General features: G+C 39.1%; 1 long non-coding RNA gene across 9 annotated transcripts; it reads right to left on the bottom strand.

The window, feature by feature from the left end:
- Positions 1-133: 133 nt before the first annotated feature.
- On the bottom strand, positions 134-18,671 carry LOC115968003. Of its 9 annotated transcripts, none has more exons than XR_004086631.1 (9): positions 18,535-18,671; positions 18,366-18,415; positions 17,017-17,156; positions 15,112-15,218; positions 14,084-14,257; positions 13,835-13,932; positions 13,664-13,731; positions 11,638-11,805; positions 134-207 (listed from the first exon to the last, which is right to left on the bottom strand). It is a non-coding gene; the product is annotated as an uncharacterized LOC115968003 (long non-coding RNA). The 9 variants fall into 9 exon arrangements; XR_004086629.1 differs by having other exon boundaries at positions 14,084-14,219; XR_004086630.1 differs by having other exon boundaries at positions 14,084-14,219; positions 15,112-15,214.
- Positions 18,672-20,262: the final 1,591 nt, after the last annotated feature.

The following is a 20,262-nucleotide window of genomic DNA, read 5'->3' as shown; positions in this document are numbered from 1 at the left end:
TAAAATATTAGCGAGGACATTGTCGTCGTTAATAATATTTTACATTTTTTTTATTTTTCTTTAAAATTTACATTCTGAATTTTACATGGGTACTTGTTGGGAAATAACAAACCACAATTCTATACGCATCACAAATTTTCAATCACAAATACTCATATAAGCATAACAACTGCTCAATCAATAACTACTAATAAGGGAAAATAATACCTGTGGGGGCCAGTCAATCAACAGACCCATTAAGGTCAAGATCGTTGGGCCTGCGGCCCATCCGAGGATGCAAATCCGTCCGAGGAGGCCCAAGTCAGGTCGTAAGAGTAACCACCAAGGGGGGGGGGTAGTCAATATCACGAAAATAGAGTTTCGTATTCGTCCGAGGACACCATACTCCTTGGCAGTATGCGTCCGAGGACGATCAGGACGCGGTCTTGTTACAATCGGACCTCAGAACTATGTCACCACTGAAGAGGGGATAACAGACCGAGAGTAAGAAAGAAAAGGCAAACAAATATCTATAACTACAACTCCCTTCGTATTAATTACCTCTCAATCAACTCTCTGACCGCATTAATGTGGAGGTGATACCTGAACAGTAATGAAGCAGCCTTACAGCTGCCCATAGGAGATTCCAGGAGGCGCTAGATGGGACAGGAAGAAATCCCCCGAACCCAACCTATACGTGTGTGGTGAGGATGGAACACAGAGGGTGGTATATAATCTGAAAGAAGAACATGCAGAGAGAGGGGAGATCAGAACAGAAAAAAAAGAGAAAAAAGAAAAGTAAAGACTCAAGAAGAAAAACGTGAAAAACAAAAGAACGGTATCTATTACAAAAAAAAAAAAAAAAAAACCGATTGTTGTACCAGCTCTGAACCTTCAATACAAGTGAGGGTGAATCTTTTCCTTCTACGAAAGTTAATCTAGTTCTTAATACCCATGCTCTACAAATTATATTGTTTGGGCCTTTTTACGTCCGAACCCAATATCCTTTTGGGTCGTTACAAATCGAGTCCTTACAATTGGCGTTGTCTATGAGAAGAGCTTGTATTAACTTAAAAGACTTCCGGTGCAACGTTTCTGATGGAGGAAGTGGGTCCACATCACTACGCGACGGGACCGCATCAGGAGGATGCCAACCCGCACCAGGCAGAGTCAAGGGGCTCCTAGCAAGGTGATCCCCGTAGGAGTCCCGAACGGAGAGAGGGCCATGAGGGGAGTGTACGTACAACTCATACCACCAGAAGCCACTCTCGTGGAAAGAGTCACGTCTCCCACGCAAAGCATGACGGGAATCTACCGATTTGAAGAGAGAGTTGCGCCGTGCCTGGCGGGAACGCTCCCCACCTTACTCCGAACCATCATCTGAGGAGTCAGATGGAGCTAGTTATAGGCGGAAATCGAGAACTCCGCTAAGCGAGACTTTCTCCTATGAGGAGGAGCACCGCCATCGACATAAGCATAGAGTCCACCTAGCAGGGGCTTGGGTAACGATGCCATGAACAAAGCCTTGAGTCAAATTTCCAAGTCGCCCTTTACGAGAAACATAGACGATGCGGTTCTTCCTCGGCAATTCCATCAGCCTACGTTCTCCCTGTATGATGGCCGGTCGGACCTGGTAGAATATGTAAGCTATTTCAGCCAGAAAATGGCTATCTACTCCAGGGACGAGGCTTTGATGTGCAAAGTTTTTCCATCGAGTTTGGGTCCGACAGCGATGAGGTGGTTCAACGGCTTAAGGGCCAATTCTATTGAATCTTTCAAAACACTGACCCGGGCTTTTGGCGCTCGCTTTATTACATGTAGCAGGACTCCTCGGCCTTTGGGATCTTTGCTGGCTATGACTATGCGAGAGGGCGAGACTCTCAAGAATTATTCGGATAGGTACTGGGAAATGTTTAATGAAATAGAAGGAAAGAACGATGGTGTGGCCATAACCACTTTCAAAGCTGGCCTCCCAGCTGATCATGATTTAAAGAAATCCCTGACTGGTAAACCTGTTACCAGTGTGCACCAATTGATGGACAGGATAGATAAGTATAGAAGGGTAGAGGAGGATCAATTTCAGGGAAAAGGGAAGGCCAAAGTGATCCCTCAGGAGAGGAGGGATTTCAGGTCGGACCGTTATAATAGCAGCCGACCCCGGAGGGATTTTGTTGGGCAGTCGGGTTCGGCGGACGCCCAGGTGGTTAATGCAATATTTCGAGAGCCAGTGCAGCAGGTTTTGGAGAAGATAAAGAATGAGCCATTCTTCAAATGGCCGAACAAGATGGCGAGAGAGCCTAGGAAACGCAACACGAACTTATACTGCCACTATCATCAGGATCATGGGCACACGACGGATAATTGCAGGAATTCATGGGACCACTTGGAACAGTTGGTCCGTGAAGGGAAATTAAAATAACTCTTGCATCACTCCAGTGGAAGGGCGAGCCAAGCAGGTTCAGAGGTGCGTGGGGACGCTTCATCAAGACTCCCTCTAGGTACGATTAACGTTATCTTTGCGACCCCGGGAAGGACTGGATCTTGCCCTTCCAGGGTATTGTCGGTGTTCCGATCCCTGGCCGAGGATCATTCCTAAGCATCGAAGAGAGCCAGGGTGCATGTCCCCTTGATTCTGGGCTTTTCGGATGAGGACATGGTTGGGACCATACAGCCCCATGAGGATGCTTTGGTGGTAACGCTGAGAATTGGCGGGTACGATGTCAGAAGGGTGATGGTCGATCAGGGTAGCGCTGTGGATATAATGTATCCAGACTTGTACAAAGGGCTAGGTTTGAAACCAGAAGACTTAACAACTTACAACTCGCCTCTAGTAAGTTTTGAGGGGAGGATGGTCGCTCCCAAAGGACTGATCAGGCTGCCTGTGCAAGCAGGTACGGATGTGGTGGAGGTGGACTTTATTGTCGTAGATGTTTTTTCTCCGTACACGGCTATTATGGGCAGACCTTGGCTTCACACCCTTAAAGCGGTCTCATCTACTTTGCATCAGAAGGTGAAGTACCCATCCGGAGGCCAAGTGTTGGAAATAGTAGGGAGTCAGGCGGTTGCTCGGCAATGCCTAGTAACGGCTATACAGTATCGGCCAGAAGCAGAAATCTCAACTACGGCCGACAATGAATTATAGCAATTAAAGTCCCCAGCATCAGGCTTGGACGTACCAGCCAATGGGGTAGAGTGTGAAGATTTGGAGAGGGTATTTGTTGCTGGTGATCCGAAAAAATTCTTTCAGGTTGGGGCTAAATTGCCTTTGCAAGAGAAGGCGAGGTTACTGAAATTCCTCCGAGCCAATGTGGACGTTTTCGCATGGAACCCGTATGAAGCCCCAGGGGTGGACCCGAATTTCATTTGTCATCGACTCAACATGAATCCTGCCGTTATGCCCAGGAGGTAACCTCCTCGGCAACCATCGAAGGAGCACGCTGAGGCGGTTAAAAGTGAAGTTGCCAAGCTCAAACAGGCTGGGGCTATCAAGGAAGTTTTTTATCCTCAATAGTTGGCCAATACGGTGGTAGTAAAAAAGAAGACTGGAAAATGGCAGGTATGCATGGACTTCACGGATCTCAATAAGGCCTGCCCCAAGGATCCATTTTCCATGCCGAAGATAGACCAGTTGGTGGATGCAACCGTGGGTCAACCTAGGATGAGTTTCTTGGATGCCTTCCAAGGGTATCACCAAATACCGCTGGCCGCCGACAATCAGGAAAAGACTGCTTTTGTAACCCCGATTGGGAACTACCATTATAAGGTGATGCCCTTCGGTTTGAAAAGCGCCGGATCTACCTACCAAAGCATGATGACGAAAATGTTCGAACCGCAACTGAGTAGAAGTATTGAAGTTTATATCGATGATATGGTTGTGAAAAGTAAAGTGGCGTCCGAACATGTGGAAGATCTCACGAGTATCTTCGGGATACTGAGAAAACATAAGTTACGCTTGAATGCTTCAAAGTGCTCCTTTGGTGTAGGTTCCGGGAAGTTCTTGGGGTATATGGTGACCCATAGAGGAATTGAGGTGAACCCAGACTAGATTAAGGCCATTGACGATTTGCAAGCACCTCGGAATCCAAAAGAAGTGCAGAAACTGACTGGGATGACTGCTACGTTGAACCGGTTCATCTCCAGGTCGGCCGAGAGGTGTCGTCCTTTTTTCCGTCTATTGTATAAGTAGCGAGGATTTGAATGGACCGAGGAGTGTGCTGTAGCGTTCCAGCAGTTGAAAGAATACTTGTCCAGGCCACCTATCATGTCTAGCCCTGAGGTGGATGAGGTGTTGTTTGCTGATCTGGCGGTTGCCCCTCATGCAGTTAGTTTCGTCTTGATACGAGAAGACAATGACGTCCAAAGGCCAGTTTATTATGTAAGTAAATCCCTCCATGAGGCCGAGGTGAGATATTTGTCATTAGAAAAGGCCATATTGGCGGTGGTCCATGCAACACGCAAACTTCCGCATTACTTTCAGGCCCATACCGTGGTTATCTTGACCCAACTGCCTCTTAAGTCCATACTCAGAAGTGCTGACTACACCGGAAGAATTGCTAAGTGGGGCACGATTCTGGGTGCCTTCGATATCAAGTACATGCCTCGCACCTCTATGAAAGGTCAAGTCCTTGCCGATCTGGTGGCTGAGTTCGCCGAATGCCCAGAAGAAGTTAATGTGAATCAAGGTCTCACGGATGAAAAATCGGTTGGCCTAATATCCACACAAGGTGGGTCCTTTTGGAGGGTGTACGTGGATGGGGCCGCAAACCAACGGGGAGCAGGATTGGGATTGGTTTTGATATCCCCCGAGGAGGTCATCATCAAGAAGTCGTTAAGATTAGGGTTCTCGGCTACTAACAACGAATCAGAATACGAAGCTTTGATAATGGGAATGAGTATGGTCCGAAAAATGGGTGGAAAGGTAGTGAAATTATTCTCAGACTCGAGATTGGTAGTCGACCAGGTGAGAGGAGAGCTGGAGGCTCGGGACCCAAGGATGCAAGGGTATCTGGACCGGGTTAGGCGTATGCAAATGAAGTTTGAGTCTTTCTACTTATTGCATATTCCTCGAGGTGAAAATACACACGCTGATTCCTTGGCAACCCTTTCCATTTCCTCAGTACGAAATTTTCCTCGGGTGATCATCGTTGAAGACCTGTGTACCCCCATCTCACCAGAAAAGGATGTTTGCCAAATCAATCAAACCAGTCTGTCGCCTAACTGGATGGATTCCATCTTAAAATTTCTTGAAAGTGACATATTGCCCAAAGATAAGGTGGAAGCTGAGAAAATACGAAGGAAAGCTCCTCGGTACTGGCTATCTGAAGATAAAAGGTTATACAAACAGTCCTTCTCTGGGCCATACCTGCTCTGTGTGCCTCCTGAGACTGCAGAATCAATCCTGGAAGAATTGCATGAGGGCATTTGTGGAAGCCATACAGGAGGAAGGTCTCTATCATGTCGAGCCATCACACAAGGATATTGGTGGCCAAATATGCAGAAGGAAGCGCAGGAGTACGTTAGGAAATGCGATCAGTGCCAAAGATATGCTCCAAATATCCATCAACCGGGAGGAGTTCTTAACCCTCTCTCCAGCCCTTGGCCTTTTGCCCAATGGGGGCTGGACATTGTTGGCCCTTTTCCTAAAGCCCTACGAAACAAGAAGTATCTGCTGGTCGGCACAGACTACTTCACTAAATGGGTCGAAGCTGAGCCCTTGGCGAACATCAGAGACGTAGATGTGAAGAAGTTTATTTGGAGGAACATTGTTACGCGATTTGGAACTCCCCGCACTCTTGTCTCAGATAATGGACTCCAATTTGATAGCAATGCCTTTAGGGAATATTGTTCAGAACTGGGTATAAAAAACAGGTATTCCACTCCGGTTTATTCTCAAGGCAATGGACAGGCTGAAGCTGTTAACAAAGTAATAGTCAATGGGCTTAAGAAGAGACTGGATGACGCTAAAGGAAAGTGGGTGGAAGAATTGCCACATGTTCTATGGACATATCGGACAACACCCCAACGTTCAACGGGGGAAACTCCCTTTTCCATGACCTATGGGGTCGAGGCCGTCATCCCCCTGGAAACTGGATTCCCAATGTTAAGGACCAATACATTCTCTTCAGATAGTAATGATGCGATGTTGGAGAAAAGTTTGGACCTGATTGAAGAGCGAAGGGAGAGCGCGATGGTTCAACTAGCTTACTACCAACATAAACTCAAGCAGGGTTATGATAGTAATGTGAAGATGAGGCCGTTAGCCGCAGGAGATCTGGTGCTGGGGAAAGTTCTAGGGGCCACCAAGAATCCAAATTGGGGAAAACTGGGACCAATTTGGGAAGGGCCATATCGGATCACTTCTGTAGCGGGAATAGGAGCCTATTATCTAGAAGACCTAGATGAAAAAGCTGTACTTCATCCTTGGAATGTAAATAATCTCAAGAGGTATTATTATTAATAAAAGTATTTCAATTCAAATATTTCTTTTAATTTACGTCAGCCATACATCCTGTGCTCCTGCGTCCTATAATGTATATTGAAATATTAAACAGAAACTAAATTATGTCAGGTCATCGGATCGCAAACTTGGTGGAAATTAACGTCCTATGATGTATATTGAAATGTTAAACAGAAACTAAGTTATGTCAGGTCCTCGATGTTAAACAGAAACTAAGTTATGTCAGGTCCTCGGATCGCAAACTTGGTGGAAATTAACGTCCTATAATGTATATTGAAATGTTAAACAGAAACTAAGTTATGTCAGGTCCTCGAATCGCAAACTTAGTGGAAATTAACATCCTATGATATATATTGAAATGTTAAACAGAAACTAAGTTATGTCAGGTCCTCAGATCGCAAACTTGGTGAAAATTAACGTCCTATAATGTATATTGAAATGTTAAACAGAAACTAAGTTATGTCAGGTCCTCGGATCGCAAATTTAGTGGAAATTAACGTCCTATGATGTATATTGAAAGGTTAAACAGAAACTAAGTTATGTCAGGTCCTCGGATCGCAAACTTGGTGGAAATTAACGTCCTATGATGTATATTGAAATGTTAAACAGAAACTAAGTTATGTCAGATCCTCGGATCGCAAACTTGGTGGAAATTAACGTCCTATGATGTATACTGAAATGTTAAACAGAAACTAAGTTATGTCAGGTCCTCGGATCACAAACTTGGTGGAAATTAACGTCCTATGATGTATATTGAAATGTTAAACAGAAACTAAGTTATGTCAGGTCCTCGAATTGTAAACTTAATGGAAATTAACGTCCTCTAATGTGTATTGAAATGTTAAACAGAAACTAAGTTATGTCAGGTCCTCGGATCGCAAACTTAGTGAAAATTAACGTCCTATGATGTATGTTGAAATATTAAACAGAAACTAAGTTGTGTCAGGTCCTCAGACCACGAACCTAGTGGAAATTAACACTCTATGATGTGTATTGAAGTATTGAACAGTAACTGAGTTGTGATAGATCTTCTGATCACAAACTTAATGGGAATTAATGCCCCGTAACACTTATTGGAGAATTAGAGAGAAATCTATGGACGTCACTTGGCGTACAATCAAGGTACTGAAGGCATAATTTTATTTAGTTTATGAACTTTCGTAAAGAATTGCAATTGATTGGAAAGAATACGTGCATATCTAAAACGTCTCCTTAAGACCCCGTTGTATTAATGCTTATTGCCTATTACTAATTATCAATTGACAATGTGTGTAAGCAGAATTGCCCCATACAAGCAAAAGATAGTTGAAATGAACCTATCCAAATTACAATAACTCAGTGAACGTACAGAAATAACATAAAGCAGTAAGAGCGGTAAAAAAATGAGCAAGGGGGTCCCCTACTAAATGTCTAGTTAGACTACAAAACAAGTTCTACTTTTTCAATTTCAATTGGATCTTTGGGTTCTGGCAGACAGATATGTCTGCCTCCGAAGTGGTGATTCCCTCTTTGGCTTTAGTAGCGCCCCAATTGGTAAGACTGTGGAGGCCAAATCCTGTTGAAAACCTTGGGAGGCCGTCTCTGCCTTCGAAGCGGTGGTAGTCTTGTCTGGGGAAGCTCCTAGAGGGGCAAGTCCCCCTTTAGCTGATTCCGACTGACCAAGGGGAGGAAAACTGTGAGGCAAAACCTCCTCGTTGAGGTTAATGACTGAAGAAGGAGCATCAGCCTGATGGGGTAGAAGAACTGAGGGGCGGATCACCTCGGAATAGAATACATTCTCTAGCTTACGTAACTCAGATGAAACTTCAACCCCCGCCCGGTTAAGGGCCTCATTCCAAGTTTTTGCGCAGTAGATACGGCACACCGCCGGAACCTCGGCTCTCAAAGCCTTCTCAGTTTCAGCTATACCAACCTCGTAGCCTCTCTGCTCAACTTCATTCATTGCCCGTTCGGCATCGATTTTTGCTTTCTTGGCTTGCTCCCTGGACTTTTCAGCTCGCTCCCTTAGTTTTTGAGTTTCCTCCAAATGCTTCCTAAGAACTATCCTGAGCCTTCTTCAATTCGGCATTCGCCTCACGCAGACGGTTCCCTTGGTCCTCGGCCTGCTTTTGGTAGCCTTCTAATGCTGACTCGGCGCTCTTGCAAGCTTGCTCTTCGACCTGTAACTTTTTCCTTACATCGGCCAAGTCCTGTTCAAATTTGGACAAGGTCTGTACAGCCGTTGTCCGTCTTTTCCTTTCATCGTCTAGCCGATCAGAACAGGCGTTGAGCATCTCATCTAGCTTGAAAGTATTTTGGATGATCTGTAGGAAAAAGGTTAACACTATAGTCAGTGAAAAGTGCATATTGGTGAGTAACAATCATAGAATGAAAAAGACAAAAAGTTAGCTTCTTACCATGCCCAAGTATCGTTTATTGTCGAGCGTTGAAGTCCCTTATAGATGCATCATCTCGCAGGGGCTCCCCACCGTGCATAGGTGCTGGCAACCATGCTTGTGGTTCAGAATGTTGGGAATCAGATCTCTCTTGACCCCGCACGGCTTGGTGCTTGGTTTTCTGCTACTTTGCAGCTCGTTGGGCATCCTCCTCGCGAATAGGACGAGACTTGCTCGTGTCTGCCACCTCTTTCCCCTTTTGTTCCCTGTGCCATTTTAGCTCGGCAGCGTTAGGAAGCGCTGGCTGTGATGATAGCCGAGGAGGTTGACGAGGAGCAGGAGGAGGAGACCTAGCGGGAAGAGATGAAGCCTGGGATGGTGTTGAGTTTGCAGGTGCACTCTTTCCTGGCTGACCTTCCATCAGCTCCAGCAAACTTCTCTGGGGTTTTCTTTGTATCCCCATCTTGTCAGGATTTTCTCCGAGGTTTATGGGTTGATCAAAAATCCCAAAGTCGTCCGAGGACTCAGAGACCTCTACAACCTCTTCCTCGTCTTTCTCCTCTTCCTTTCTCCCTTTTATTTCCTTTTCCCTGAGGGTAGGTAGGGATGAAGTAGTTCCTGCCGAGACGCTGGCTACGAAAAGAGGCTCTATGCGAGATGTGTACTGGGGAAGCGGAATGCCCTCTGGAACAATGAACCCTTCGTAGGCAACACTGATATGGTGAAGCCGAGGGTCGCGGGCTCTAATCACGCACTTCGGTGCCTAAAAAGCAAAAGACAGGGGGGTATAGCCGAGAATTAAGTGTGCTGCCCGGAGCTGACCGTCAGCTTCGTTCACATATATCTCGGCTTTCAGTAACTTATCCAAGTTCGCCTTATTGACTAACTTAAGATTGGGCTTTGTGTAGCGTCTATCTGCAAAACCGCTGAGTTGAAAATGAAAATTGTTGGAGATAAAAATAATTAAAAAAAAAAAAAAAAAGAGAAAAAGTAAACAAAATGTGCTTGCAAACTAAATATTATAGATCTATGACTACGCTCCCACCTGGTGTTCCCTCTACTGTCGGGCAAGGCAGACCATCGTGCCATTCCCTAGAGAGAATAAGGAAATCCTCCTTCAGGTTCTTGTTTGAAGTGGGAAGGCACTGAATCAGCCTTACCTCAAGATATCTCAACTTGAGATAATACTCCTGACCGGTTAAGTGATGGAGGTTGTACACCCAATTCACATCATGATGGGTTAACTTTAGGTCCATTCTCTTATTCAAAGCATCTATACTTCCCAGGACCCTAAACATATTTGGAGCACACTGGGTGGGGGATAGCCTAAAGAAGTTGAGGTAACTCCTAGTGATACTACCCATGGGGATAGTCATCTCGCCTTCTATAAAGGCAATCATGGGAATAACTACTTCCCCAGTTTGTCTAGCATCAGCCCATTCCCCTTGGGCTGCGTACCTCATCCCTACCGTTGAGGGGATTTTATACTTAGAGCAAAAGCTTCTAATACCTTCCTCGGATTCAACTAAACATCGAAATGGATTCTTTTGTTTCCCCATTTTTCTAAAAGACTTAGCAGAAAAACGGTTGGGTTTAAAATAAAAGTGGTAAAAACTTCGAGAAGACTTACAGGTTCAAAGGAAGGACCTCGGACAAAGTACGATTATTTGTAGTCGCCAGGAAAATAACGAAAATAGAGAAAGGCAGGTTCAATGTATGAGCTCTGGAACCACGTAATCATCGAAGGTAAGATACATAGTTAATTTGAGAACGCCTTTATAGTCATATGAGGATTGTGAGCGGTAAAGTTCCCGCTCACAAAACAAGGGAGGCCCTCTGCCGTCTGATTTACATCTCACCGTCGAACGTGGGAGACAAGGGCGTTGCCAAAATTTAATGTTGCCAAAATCGGGATACTGAAGCGTCAGGGGCATGCCCCAAAACACGCATAGGTACGGGCTTATGACGTCAAAATCCACCTTCTCTCCCGAGGAGTCGAAAAGCAGGATTTTTAGGGGTTATTGTGGGGGCCAGTCAATCAACAGACCCATTAAGGTCAAGATCGTTGGGCCTGCGACCCATCCGAGGATGCAAATCCGTCCGAGGAAGCCCAAGTCAGGTCGTAAGGGTAACCACTAAGGGGGGGTAGTCAATATCACGAAAATAGAGTTCCGTATTCGTCCGAAGACACCATACTCCTTGGCAGTATGCGTCCGAGGACGATTAGGATGCAGTCTTGTTACAATCGGACCTCAGAACTATGTCACCACTAAAGAGGGGATAACAGACCGAGGGTAAGAAAGAAAAGGCAAACAAATATCTATAACTACAACTGCCTCTGCATTAATTGTTTCTCAACCAACTCTCTGGCCGCATTAATGTGGAGGTGATACCTGAACAGTAATGAAGCAGCCTTACAGCTGCCCATAGGAGGTTCCAGGAGGCGCTAGATGGGACAGAAAGAAATCCCTCGAACCCAACCTACACGTGTGTGGTGAGGATGGAACACAGAGGGTGGTATATAATCTGAAAGAACATGCAGAGAGAGGGGAGATCAGAACAGGAAAAAAAAAATAGAAAAAAGAAAAGCAAAGACTCAAGAAGAAAAACGTGAAAAACAAAAGAACGGTATCTGTTACAACAAAAAAAAAAAATTGATTGTTGTGCCAACTCTGAACCTTCAATACAAGTGAGGGTGAATCTTTTCCTTCTACGAAAGTTAATCTAGTTCTTAATACCCACGCTCTACAAATTACATTGTTTGGGCCTTTTTATGTGCGAACCCAAAATCCTTTTGGGTCGTTACAAATCGAGTCCTTACAATACCCAAGTTCAATATCATATACATAATATAAGTTCGAATGTATTCACTCAAATACTAATCAAATGATAACAAATTCCTCATGAAGATATGCAACCAAGCTAAAACTTTGTTGCAATGAAATATATCTCCCCTCGACATCATCTATAACCCAAGGCATGCGATATTTTGACCTGAAATAAAGAGCATAAACCAATGTAAAGGTCAACTAAAATAGATGACAAAAATGCTTAATAAATAGTTTTAACGTCCAAGTAAAATTTTAACATTTATATTTTTCAAAAATACCATAACTAGGAAGATATGAAAGCTTTATGCATTTAACAAAACTTAATCTACATCAAGACTCATTCTCCAAAAGAAATTAACAATCATAACAAAGAACATATCCAAAGATATTTGTAAAGAAATTAAAGTAAAAGAATTTAAAGCAAATGAAAAATCATTAATACGTACGAAATATCACTCATCTAAAAAACATATCATGAACTTAAAGCAATAGAAGTTAAATGGAGACACAAACAGACTGTTATTAAAACAAAAAAAACAAAAAAACAAAAAAACCCTAATTCTTTCTTCTACTCCCCAAACCAAAAAGATAACAGTCTAGCATCATAGGAGAATCTTTCTTTTGGAGAATAATAAAAAGACAATAGACATGTTGAGTCCCAACATCCCAAACAAAAAAAAAAAGAGAGATAATTAATGTTTTTTTCCTACAATATACAATACACAATTCAATATACAATTTAAGTCCTTTGTTGTTCATAGAATGCTACAAAAAAAATGTAATAAATTATTACATGAGTTAGATATGTCCGAAAACACAAGAAATGATATAAAATTAGATTCTATACCATATTTTTATCTATAAATGGAGAAATTGACAAGAACCTCAAAGTAATTCTCTATTAGTTCTACACACTCATACTAAAATAGATGGAAATATTGTGAGAGAGGAATGACATGGGAAGTGGTTACATTTAGAACTCAAGAGTGAAAGAATAAAACTAATCCACTTCTTTCATTGTCCCCCCCCCAACAAAACAAGATTTAAGATGGAAATATTGTGAGAGAGGAATGACATGGGAAGTGGTTACATTTAGAACTCAAGAGTGAAAGAATAAAACTAATCCACTTCTTTCATTGTCCCCCCCCCAACAAAACAAGATTTAAGAAATTAAACTACTCTCTTCCTCTTGGTACATTTTGGCCACAAAGGAAATTATTGAAATACTCTAATGAAAGTGGTCTGCAGTTTTAATGAACATATACTGATATAGTTAAATGCATGTCTTTTCAACCTATGAATTCACTTTATTTGTAACTCCAACGGCCTACTGCACTACATCAAATTTAAACATTATTCTATTAGCATATTTAGTAGATTAGTATGACAAAAAGAGCAATGTGGTACTAGCATTCTATTAGCATATTTGTGGTACTAGCATTTTTCTTTAAAGAACTAGCTGGTAAATACTGTGAATTCACTATACTTATCACTTCAATAGCCTACAACACCACCATCAAATTTAAACATTATACTATTAGCATGTTTAGTAGATCAATATTAAAGAAGTAGCTGGTGAATACTGTGAACATGATAATTAAATAAAACATGTAGCATTACCAACCAATAGACAGAAAAGACAAGAATATCACTAATCCAAAATGCATGTGATCTTGCTGGTAAAACAACTAAAGCCAAAAAACCAAGACGCCTTGATATCATAAACAAAATCAAAACAGGGGGGAAAACCAAAAATAGAATCTTAGAACCAAATATTTTTAATTTTTCTTCACTTGCTTATTAAGCAAAATTACCAACATCAAGATGGCTTTCACCAAGGAACTTAAGGTGGGGCGGGGGGAGAAAGAATCTGTGCAAAATAGTCATTCAAAAATACACAAAACAATCAACACTCCCAATATCAATGTAAAGCACCTTATATCACCATACAAGCCACCCGCTTGCTCACACTCAACAACCCACCACAAAACAGTTATGAAATTCTAATGTAAAGCACTTACTGTGCTCAAGCCAAACACACGGCTCTTCAAAAAAAATCAAAACTCACCACCTACAAAGAATGCTTAGCCTGTAAAAGATGAGTTTAATTTAAAAGGAATTTATTAATACACTAATTAAATATATACAACACATGAAATTCTAATGTAATATAATGAAAAAGAAGTAGATACCAAATAAAAACTTGCTTCATAGGCTCATAGGTTTCAAATGAGCAAAGCTTGGTTGGGTATTAAGAACACTCAAGTTCAAACAACTCCTCAAGTCAAGCCTATAGAGAGATATAGATATCACTAAAATTTCTGACTTCCATCAAAATCATAACAAAATATAAAAGACAACAAGAAGGGCCAAAGTATCATAGTAATCATGATTTCAAGCATAGTAATCATGATTTCAAGCATATGGTATATTTGACTCACCACATGCCGAAAAGGCATCATTATCAACATCCATGTCATCCGTAGATAGATGTGGTGTGTTCACAATCCCATAATCACTAGTCACATGATGTTCAGATTCATCATATCCCCATTTTCCATCAACATAGAACTTGTACTGCATGCAAGTTAATCCACATATAAGGACATTCATGTCTATTAAGAATCAAAATTTAAACATCTTTACCATCATGACAAAAAATTTGTATGCCTCATAGTAGGCATTCTTTATTCAAATAGAAGGAATTTCAAAGGCTTGCATTTATTTTAATAGATTCAAGCACTTTAAGCCCATATATTAGTATAGTAATAATTAAAAGTTTAGAATGTAATTTAACCAAAATCAAAAATAAAAACTACAAAATTAACTCAAAGTGAAACAAAGGTGAGAGGGGTTGTTGTACTTTCAATTTCACTACATAGCAGGTCAGCCATCTTGTAAAAATGGTTTGGTCCATGAAACATTGGATTTATTGTTGCATTTATACAAAGCTCTAAGGCAAGTGTCCTTTAGTCCATAATTTTAGTGAGTATCATTTCATAAAACCTTAAAAGCTGTTGATTTAATTTTTTCTTAATAATTTTTATGAAAAAATAAAATAAAAATGAGCATATTATAAAATTATAAAATATATAATCACGAAAAGGGCCTTAAATTTTTTTTTTTTTTTTTTTTTGGTTCAATCATAGAGAAATTGACTTTTACACTTGATTGGTTTAATTAAAGAACTAGCTTCCTTTTTTTTTTCTTTTTTCTTTTTTTGAGAATGAAAGAACTAGCTTAGTTGAACCTGCATTTTCAAGGAAAGGAGATAAAGCTGCTTTTTATTATTCATTATTAATTATTATACTTGCAATGTATATCTATCATGCATTAACAATACAACTAAACCTAGGATTGAACTAAAAAATAAATAGTTGAATTCTAGTTGAGTCGTGTCAAAATCTTCCTCTGTTTGGTTTGGTAAAAAAAAAAACCAAAAAAGAAAAAAACAACAGCTTTCTCTTACTGGTTATCTCATTTACATTCCTCATCAAAGAGCTTCTTCTACTCCAATCTTCAAACCTCACATTTCCACAATCTCAAAACTCCAAAACCACACACCACCACGCCTATCTTAAGAAAATAATAATAATAATAATAATAAAGCATTAAAACTGAATACTACAATGTTAAATATATCTCTTAACTTGAAGCTTTAGAACACTTATTAACAAAATCAAGCAATTTATTTATTCTTCTTTTTCTTTTCTAGTTGCATCTACCAATAAATGAACTTTCAAAATATAGTTTCGTACTAATACCCAGTAACTATAATGAATCAATCAAACCCAAGACTAGCTAAGACCTGTCAAAGGTAGAATGTAGTCACTAGTCAAGGACTGGAAGTACCATTAACATTAAGCTACAAACAAGGCTAGTGATGAATGTAGACCTTTCCCCCAAACTTTCTAGCTCTCTCTTTTCATATGGTTTTGGCAGATTAAGCAACTCCTTTCAATAACTATGAGGCACCCTATAGCATCAGTCAAAAGGCAACTCTGCTATCTTTATTTTTATACAACTACTAAATGGAAGTAGTAATTGTAAACTTCCAAAGCTTCATGTCACTGCCCTAAGCCACTCTTCATTAATAGGGGTGACATTGACCTCATGAATCGTGATCATTGATCAAGACAAGAGCTGCCTAAATCATGATAAGAAAGGTACCTTTTAAAAATTGTGTATAGATGAAAATGGACATTTCAAAAAATAGAATAAGAAATTATCCAAAAGTGTTTTCTTAAAAAAATAATAAAAATAAAAATTAAGAAGAAAAAAAATAAGAAGTAAAAGAAGAAGAATCTACCACCAGACAAAACCAAAGAAAGAAAAAACAAAAACAAAAAGTCAGAGTTACAAAGGAAAAGTAAAAAAAAAAAAAGGCCATAAACATTAAGAGGTGGGGGCAGTTTTGTCCATATGTTTTTTCCACTTTTCATTCCAATTTTCTCTCTAATTTGGAGAGATTGTATTTTAAAGGGGAATGAGAGAAAACTTGTGGGCCCCACCACTTTTCTCTCCCCCTCCCCCTCTCAACCAAACAATGAAAAATGTCATTTTTAACCTTATTCTCCTATTCGTATTTTCTGTCCTCCCTATTTTCACCCCAACCAAACATATCCTTAATGCCCAGTTAATATATTTTTACCATAAATTCTACAACTCATGAAATTAAATGATGAGGCAATCAGTCACTGTTAAACACTGCATGTGCTGGTTGAAATTTAACCTTGGAAGTATTGTTGCTATATGACCATGCATCATTTGAATGCAAATGACAGTGATGCATATATATTCTTTGATAAATATCTTAAGCACAGTGAATTGATGCTTTTTGTTTAAGTGGCTCATTTCACAAGGAAAATACCCTAAAACACCATTTTCCTTCATTTCAAAAAGACATTTTTTTTAAGCTGCAAACAATATAGTGGAGTTAATTTTTCAAAACACACTAAAAGCTGCAATACCCATAAAATGCTGAGAAGTCCCATTAATAATTTACTACACACCCCAAATTCCACTTGAGCAAGATACAAGTTCTTTTATCTTTTCTTTTCTTTTCTTTTTTTAAGTAATGATTAGAACAAGTCATTAAGGACATATCATAGCATGCATAAATGTGTGCATATTAATGCATGCACTTATGCATCCATGCTCGCATGTATATAACTTACTTCAAAAAATGTCTGCATGGTTGTAGGGAGATGATATGCAACTGCAACTCTAGTACAAAAAAATCCAAGCATAGCGGCATAGATGTAGAATTAAAGGATGGGACAGGAATCAGGTAATTGAAATGTAACATTGACCAAAAGTATGCAATACTATTGGATCTGATATTATCTTAAAGCTGGAAATAGGTTGGACAAACCTTAGCTATGCCCTCAAATTGATCTAACAGGAAAATTATGTGATGCAGCACTACTGACTGATACCACAACTGATGCAGTTGTTTATTGCAGGCGCTAAGACAGCTATACTTTCAGTGGATTCACTGAATTACCGCAAGATCTAAATGAAAGTAAATAAATAAATAAACAAACAAACAATTAACAGCTTAGACAGACATTAATAGCAAAATTTCTCAATTTTGATGTAATCACCAAGTTTTAGTTACAATCCACACCACATATGGAACACCATTAATGATAATGGGACTTTTCTTGCCGTGATAGCTCTTCCTATCTTAGCTATCTTTTATATTTGTTTTATTTACTTCTTTTGTGTCCTCTAGTCCCTAATGACTATTGTGTCTGAAATATTGCACCCCCCAAAAAAACGCCATCTCCTAAAAACAAGTAGACAGAGGTACTTTATATAATAATATATGTCCAATATATCCAACCCCACAAACAAGCATTAAACCCAACCCAATCAATCTGATCGTGAATCAATAATCTCCATGCAAGTACCTATTAAAAAAAAAGACATTTCACTTTCACTTCATTAGACTATTATTATATAATATATAATATTCTAAGCAAAATATATATATGTATATGTATATATAAAATAGAATTGATATTGATGTATTAAATAATAATACTAAAATAGGCCTTAAATAAATAGCCCTAGTCATTGTACTTGTAGTGTTATGATGTGTGGAGTCTGTGGACAGAGCACACAAATCCAGTAAGTATTAAATAGATATAATGTTATATTATAAAAAAAAAAATGTGGAGTTTGAATTTTTGAATGAGTTCACGTGGGCTGTCAGTGACTTGTTGACAATTGTCAAGCACACAAAACAACAAAAGTTAAAGATTAAAATAAAAAGAAACATAAGAGTTAGAATAAGAAGAAGAAACATAATGCTGAGCAGACAAGGAAGGAGGAGAAGAAGAAATAGCCGGAGAAGCTGAAGAGAAGATCGCCAAATGGGTTGCTACAGGCAACGTGGTGGCGACAACGGCACCGTGTTAATGACGGCAGTGACCCAAGAGCAAGAGCAAGTTAGTAAGTTTTTGAGAAAGGAGAGAGACTATTAGATCTTTTTTTTTTTTTTTTTTTTTTTTTTGTTTGTATTTCAGTCCGGTATGAAGAAGAGTAGCAAAAATAAACACTATTTCCAATATTCATCTCTACTTGTCATTAATAGATAGACATTCAAAAAACATAGAAATTGAACGAATGTGAATATGGTAATTGAACTCCCTTCAACCACAAAATAACTATAGAGATAAATATATATATATATATATATATATATGAATATCTAACCTTTACACGCTTTGTAGCGGCAACCCAATTACATTTCCCAAATCACTAACCTGCAAAGTACCAAAAAAAAAAAAAAAAAAACTCTCAATGCTCAAAGGTCTGAAATTATGTTTCCCAATTACGAATTCAAGGGTTGAGGGCAAAGAAGCTGAGGGAAATAGGGACTAACCAAGTGCTGAAATTGGTCTTGCAATTGACCTCAATAAGAACGATATTCACGGTGCAGATTGGTGTTGCAGTTAAGAATTGTGAGTATGAGAAAAGTGAAAACGAATTGAGAAAAGAAAACCACAACCAAAAAATAAAACAGTGCGTTTTTTTTTTTTTAGTCTTCACTGTGCATTTTATGTCTTAGCTTTCCTTTTCTTTTCACCTCTTTTTTTTTGTTCTTTTTTGTTCTTTTTTTTTAATAATAAAAGTTTTGGACTTTACTGAGACTATATATATGGGCTCAGCTCCCAAATTTCAATCAATCAGAAATTTGGGCTTAGCTCCTTTTTTATTTTTTTAATTTTTTTTTTCTATAAAATCAATTGTTAGTGTGCTTAGTATGTATCACGGTTGGCAATTATTTTATAGGGAAATTGAATGAACAAATAATAATTTATTAGATCCAATGCCTCACCAAGTGAAATACCCTAAATAGCCTTCGCCTTCTCAGAAATTTCATTGTCATTATGTATTTTTCATTTCCTTGTACTTTTGATAATTGTATTTAAGTAGATATAATTTAATGTTGAATAGTTTGGTCTGTTTATTTGACAATATATTTAAAATATATTTGGATTAGTGCTATGTGCGTGTTAAAGAATATAATTATTTCAAAAGAAAGAAAACATAAAGTAAATATTAATAATTCTTATAAGATTTTTTATAATATAGTATTTGGGGAAAATTTAATAATTCTTATAAGATTTTTTTATAATAAAATAAATATAAACATCTTATATTCCCAAGATTTTCTTTTTTCTTTTTTTAATTCCAAATCAAACCAAACATGGAAATAGTTACATCTCCAAGCATCTAAATTGCTAGGCATCACAACACTTGTCCATCACATGCCATCCTTCGATTTGAAATCTAACCGTTGGATTCGAAGAATGTAATGAAAGGTTAATTCTAGTAAATTATGGTCACAATCAAACGGTTGGATTTAGAGAAAGGCGCGGTCAAAGTTTAGTTAAAGTTGGTCAAACCCAATCAAACTTAATAGATGGTCCCGACACCACTTGACTTGGTGAAATTCATATTTGAATTTTGATCATTAGGATTGAAGAGTATGGTGACATATTGTTGTTGGTAAAATTTGAGAACAATTGGATGGTCAAATTGAGAGAACAAAGCCATACAGGTACACAACATATGTCCATCACGCATCATCCTTAGATTTGAAATCTAATCGTTGGATTTGAAGAGTGTAATGAAATGTTAACTCTAGTAAATTATGGTCACAATCAAACGGTTAGATTTAGAGAAAGGCGTGGTCAAAGTTTAGTTAAAGTTAGTCAAATCCGGTTAAACTTAATAGATGATCCTGTGACCACTAGACTAGGTGAAATTCATATTCCAATCTTGATCATTAGGATTGAAGAGTATGGTGACATATTGGTGTTGGTGAAATTTGAGACCAATTGGATGGTCAGATTAAGAGAATATAGTCATACAGGTGCACAACACATGTCCATCTCATGTCATACTGAGATTTGAAATCTAACCGTTGGATTTGAAGAGTGTAATAAAAGGTTAATTCTAGTAAATTATGGTCACAATCAAACGGTTGGATATAGAGAAATGCACGATCAAGTTTAGTTAAAGTTGGTCAAACCCGATTGAACTTAATAGATGGTCCCGAGACCACTGGACTTGGTGAAATTCATATTCGAATTTTAATAATTGA

The sequence above is a fragment of the Quercus lobata genome, chromosome 11 (assembly GCF_001633185.2).
Source record: "Quercus lobata isolate SW786 chromosome 11, ValleyOak3.0 Primary Assembly, whole genome shotgun sequence".
NCBI classification, from domain to species: domain Eukaryota; kingdom Viridiplantae; phylum Streptophyta; class Magnoliopsida; order Fagales; family Fagaceae; genus Quercus; species Quercus lobata.
This window is presented reverse-complemented; position numbering and strand designations above follow the sequence as displayed.